Raw genomic sequence first — 6000 nt, forward strand, 5'->3', positions numbered from 1 at the left:
TACAGAACATAGAATTAGGGAAAGTTATTTAACTTGAGCTTACAATAGTGGTTTAGAGAAATAAAAACAGACACAGACACAGTCAGATCATAATGTTATTAGAGCAACTTTACAGGATATTTTAGATAGTCTACTAAAGCAAGAAGATGCCAAATAAAATGCAGGAGATTACAAACTGCCAAGAAATTACAAGAGATTTCTTCCTAAATCATCTCACACTAATTTTTCTTTAGAGTCAACCAAGTTAACTCTTTTGTATTCACTGTAAGATGAAGAGCGCTACTTTGACAAGATCATATACTTTCCAACAAGCCTTTCAATCAAGCAAAGAACATTTTATTTTTAAGCCAAGAATGCTTTTTTAAAAGCCCACTTTTCTTCCCTATGACTCTTAAAAAAAAAATCAGAACTTAAGCATTTTAAATTCTCAAAGTTTTTCAAATCAAATCACGGTGGAGGCATCTGGTGATTTGTCAATTTCTTACTTATCCTTCTCTACCCAACCTGAAATCCTCCCAGCCATGATCTTACAATCATTTTTGCCTTATTTCAAGTCCTCATTCCCTTTGCAAGATATTGTATATGAAGAGCAGACAAATGTTAAGTGCCTCTGAAGCATTAATGAGGGAACAGATCTTGGAAGGAATCATTTGAGAAGAGACTGCCTACAGGAAATGATTGTTTCTTCACTTTCAGTGATAACAACCATAATCAAGTGTATTATTAGCTCCTGTGTTCTGATACATGCTCATTCTAAGCCAGTAATCTTTGACCTTTGAGGTCTCAGTCCCACTAGGAATCAGAAAAAAGCTTGGAACCCTGTCCCCCACGAGATGAACATAAACATAAAATCTAAAGATCCCCATACCCAGGATCAAGAATCACTACTTTACGCAGATCCCAAAGTGTATTAGTTAAAACATGATTGCAGTACTCACAAGCTATGCAGGCTTCTTTCAAACTTGATGAAGAGTTTTCATGTTCTAAATGTTTTTGCTGCTAATGTGGAAAAACATTCTCAAAACTATTTTGAAGTTTGTGGAACTAACCCACTAACTAATAACAAATAACTTCCTCTCTGCTTTGTGGTTCATTATAGGAATCATTCTCACACTCAAAATAAATCTAAGTTTGCTCATATACAAATAAAATGAAATAACAAAACAATTAAATGATTAAAATAAAACAATGAAAATGAAATAAAAGGTAAAACATAAGTCTATAAAAATTTGAGAAGAAAACAGAAAAGAACATTGGTGTTACCCTGGGTTAGGCAAAGAGTTTTAGATAGCATAATCCATGGAAGAAAACTGTGATAAATTGGACTTCCTCAAAATTAAAAACAACTCAACAAGAAGACAACCAAATAGGACATGGGCAAATGATATGAACAGAAACTTTATCGAAGACAAAAGAGAGTAACAAATAAGCACACATTGTTCAACACCATTACTCATAAAGGAAATGCAAATCAAAAACAGAATGAGATACCACTACACATCTACAAAAATAATCAAGATTAACAGAACTGTCACCTGCTGGCAAGGTTGTCAAGCAAGTAAAACTCTCACACTATGCTGGCAGAAGTGCAAAATGGGACAGTCACTTGGAACACACTTTGGCAATTTCTTATAAAATTAAACACACACTTATCACAGAATCTAGCCATCCCACTTTGGGTATTTATCCAAAATAAAATAACATATGTTGATACAAAGACCTGCGTGCGATGTTTACAGCAGTTTTATTTATTTGTAATCACCAAATACTGGAGGCAACCCCCAAGTCCATTGACAGGTGTACATCCATTCAACTAAATAGTACTCAGCAATAAGGCATGAGCTACTGTTACATGTGACAGCATGAAGAAATCTCAAAATCATTGTGTTAAATAAAACAAGCCAGACAAAAAGTGCTATGTATTTTATGATTCCATTTACCTGATATTTTGGAAAACACAGAAACGGGAATCAGATCATTGGTTTCCAGGGACTGGAGGTAGGGAAAGGGGATTGACTACAACTTTTTGAGCTAATAGAATCATTCTATATATTACTGTGGTTACATGCCATATATTTTTCAAAAAACAAGGAATTATATACCTAAAAGAGGTGAATTTTGTAGTACATAAATTATAAATCCTCAATCTGACTTTAAAAAATAGCTAAGAACACACTAGGAGAAAATTTAATTTAATTCATATCTTAACATAGCATACAAAGTATCAATATCCAGGGTATGTACAGTAATCCTACAAATCAATACAAGAAGGACAGTCAAATTTAAATTGGGAAACAATAAAGAAAAAGACAATCCCCAGAAGACCAGTTATCAAGAGTGAACAGACATAAACCACTCGATTTCACTAGCAATCCGGAAAATGCAAATTATAGTAAAGTGATAACCATTATTTTTCCATTAGAAAGACAAAGTCATTAAACACTGGAAATATCAAGTGTTGATGCCTATGCAGAGCAAATACAATCTCTAAAATAAGACCCCAGGAGAGTTACTTCAATGGGGATGATGGAATTTCAACTATATTCATACTTAGCTAAATCAAAAGACAGAAAAATAACCCTTAAAATAGTTGGGTGGTAAAAACAAACAAATAAAAATAAAATAAATAGTTGGGTGGTTGTCTTTTCTGTTCCAGTCAGTGGGTTGTAGGACAAGGTGAGACAATCCTGAAAATGATAGCATTGGTGTCATCACTGCTGGAACAGTCTGTCAGTCCAGTACACGCTGGGGACACCACGGAAGGTCCATATGAATGATACAAAGGATTTACCAGCCCAAGAAGCAAAGAGTGATGTCCAGGTAGCCTTTCAAAGGGTGCCAGCCTCCTCAACATTGTCAAGAAAGGAACTCAAGTAGGAAATGAGGGCCACAGCAAAATTTAGAATAAAGACGTAATGGAACTGACAAATTTATCCTTCTTCTAATTTATGGAGACATACAGGAAAAGTCTATAAATTAGAATTTTAAATATTCTCAGAATGAAAGCTTTTCAATGGTTCGATTTCAGAACTGGTTTGCTTGAGGTAATTTAAAGGGATTTTCTCGAGATATTTTTGACTGCATCCAATTTTGACCTTAGCGCTGACTTCTAAACTTAACACAGTAAAATGTGAGTCCACTATACAACCTCATCAAGGGCACACAGATCTCGTGTGTAGCAGTATTTTTTCTTTCCGGCAAACACCTACTTAGTACTGGACATGAAGGAGGACCTCAATTACTTTAAGGAGTAAAGAAGAGCGGGGAAGAATCCTCTTGATAAAATACAGTATTTGAAGTACTATGAAACGAAAAGGACAAGACTCAGTAGAGAAAAGGAGCAAGAAACAAATCCAAGGCAAACAGGTGAGCACACACAGAGGACAATACGCCTGGTATCCAGCAAAGGTGGGGATTAAGAATCATAGCAACGGCCACTGGCTAGTCCCCATCATGGGGCAGTCTCTGAGCCAGAAGGCTCCAGAGTAAAGGCAGGCTCATGATTAAAATCACCTCACAGGACCATGGCTGTCAAATGTAACCACAGAGAGGATGTATGTCTGAGGGTGTATGGGTCAGTCATTGATCCTCACAGTCTTTCTGGGAAGGAAAGTGGAAGGGAGGGATGGAAGAGGAGCAACTTATCTGGGTGAGAAAATACGGAAAACAATTGGCCCCTAGGCCTCACGGCTAAATAGAAGTTAGAAGCAAAGTGAACACCAAGGTCGGAGGTTCTGCTATTTTAATGGGAATAAGAAGAAGGGGCCAGAGAAGGCTGAGGAGCGGGATCTGGAAAGCTTGGGGAATCCACGAGATAAAGGGTGGGAAGATGAGGAGAAGATGACCCAGCCAGTCCCTAAGCCCCTCGCACTATGACCCCTTGATCACTGCAAGGACCTCCGACTCCGGAATGCCCGCGACTGCCTGTCAATTCTGTCCCCAGCTCCTCACCAAGACCTTGCGTCCAACTCACAGGCGCAGCCGCAGCCGCCGAGGAGCTCCACAAGCAGCTCCAAGCAGCCCGCTCTCCTCCAGCTTCCCGGCCCGAGTTGTTGCCAGCCGTTGCCACAGCAACCACGGAGCACCCAGCAGCCTAGCAAGCCGCAGTGTGATTGGACAAGGCAAGCGTCCATAGCAACTGCCAGGCTGCGCTGTTTAGTGGAAGTGACCTTGGTTTTCAGGAATTCTTCGGACACCCTCTCTCCCTAAAGGCACCCTCCAGCAGGCACACGTCCTCACTCCCGAAATGTGCTTCATGCCTTGTCTCATGAAACATTTGTCTCTCCTTGTTACTGCAACGGTTCTCGTTTCCACAGAAATTTTTAACTTGGCGCCAACTTTATCTTCAGGTAGAATGTCCGTGAACCCTCTTAAGTTATATGCAAAAGTCTATGTCCACTCACCCAGTAGGGATGGTCCATAACTACAGATTCTCAAAGGAGCCAGAACCAGAACTCGAGACAGTCCAAAAGAATAATTTCTATATATATTAACCCCATCTTCCTTCTCAGAGACCACAGATAAAAGTGTGATTCTTCCCAGACTTCATTTAGACGGTGGCCTCACTCATATCCTGCCTTGAGACACCTCTCAAAGACTTTATTGACTTTCATTCATTCATTCAATAAATATCTATTGATCATTATGAGTCATACATTTGACACAGAAGTGCCTTTCTAGCCACTGGAGTATAGCAATTGTGAAGACAAAGTCCCTGATTTCTCAGAGTTTTCCTTGTGGTGTGAGAAACAACAGATGAATAAACAAGATCATTTCAGTTTATGATAATAAATAAAATGTGATATGACAGGAAGTGTCTAAGGTAACATGTCCTATAGCTAGGGTGGTCAGAGAGGTTCACACTGAGGAGACCGCATTTGAGCCAAGATGTGAGAAGACACCAGCTAGTGAAGAGCAAAGAAGACAGCATCACAGGCAAAAGATACAGTAAGCCAAAAGAAATGAATTGGAATGTTAGAGAAAATGAAAGGCCAGTACAGCTGAAAAGGAGACGGCTTGTAAGACTGTGGGAAGAGACAATCAGATTGCCCTTCCCCTGGTTTTTCAAAGGACTGGCACCTTCTCCCTCTTCCCTCACCCAGCCATCCCCATCACACCCTATCACATCACCCTTTCTTTCCTTCATAGCCGTTGTGACTTTGCAATGTCTGTGAGCTCCCAGAGGACAGAGACATCACTCAACACAGGATCCCCAGCACCTAAAATGACTGGCCCGGCATGGACACTGAATAAATATTTGTTGACTACATGAACCCCCGTATCACAAAACTAGAAATTACAGTGGATCGTGGAAATAAGACAGATACCTCTGCCTTTATGAAGCATAAATGCTTGTAGAATAAATGAATTACAAACTATGTGGGCTAACTAAATGTATGCAGAATTGAGTGATTTAGACTATATGTGTTGTGCAAAGCCACTGAACAATTCCCTGGATAATTTCTTCATTCTATTATATTTCAGTTCAATTTCACAGATATCCAGTGCTTGGCCTATGGTACATAGTAATGACCAAGAAGAGCACCAGTCTTGCCTGTAAAGCTCACAGTCTACTGCCGCGCTGTCTATCATAGTATACACCTGACATTTGCAACCATTGAGCATTCGGTTTGTGGCTGGTCCAAACTGGAATGTGGAGCAATATAAACTCCAGATTTCAAACACCAAGTGCAAGACAAAACTGTAAAATATCTCATTAAGAATTTTTAATATTGATTTCATACTGAAATAATATTTCGGATATATAGGGTTAAGTAAGATTATTATTAAAATTATTTTCACTTGTTTCTTGTTTTTTTTTAAAGATTTTATTTATTTATTTGAGAGAGATCACAAGTAGGTGGAGAGGCAGGCACAGAGAGGGAGGGGATAGCAGGCTCCCTGCTGAACAGAGAGCCTCATGTGGGGCTTGATCCCAGGACCCTGGGTTTATGACCCGAGCTGAAGGCAGAGGCTTAACCCACTGGGCCACCCAGGTGC

At 39.5% G+C, this 6000-nt stretch overlaps 1 protein-coding gene across 1 annotated transcript in view; it reads right to left on the reverse strand.

Moving 5' to 3' along the window:
• HYDIN (HYDIN axonemal central pair apparatus protein) overlaps window positions 1–3989 on the reverse strand; it is a 335705-nt gene extending 331716 nt beyond the window's left edge. The window contains exon 1 of the mRNA XM_032853995.1: window positions 3952–3989. The gene's annotated coding sequence lies outside the window, so the exon portion shown is untranslated. The remainder of the gene's footprint in view (window positions 1–3951) is intronic.
• Window positions 3990–6000: the final 2011 nt, after the last annotated feature.

Source organism: Lontra canadensis, unplaced genomic scaffold (assembly GCF_010015895.1).
Source record: "Lontra canadensis isolate GAN:19392208 unplaced genomic scaffold, GSC_riverotter_1.0 scaffold8, whole genome shotgun sequence".
Lineage (NCBI taxonomy): Eukaryota > Metazoa > Chordata > Mammalia > Carnivora > Mustelidae > Lontra > Lontra canadensis.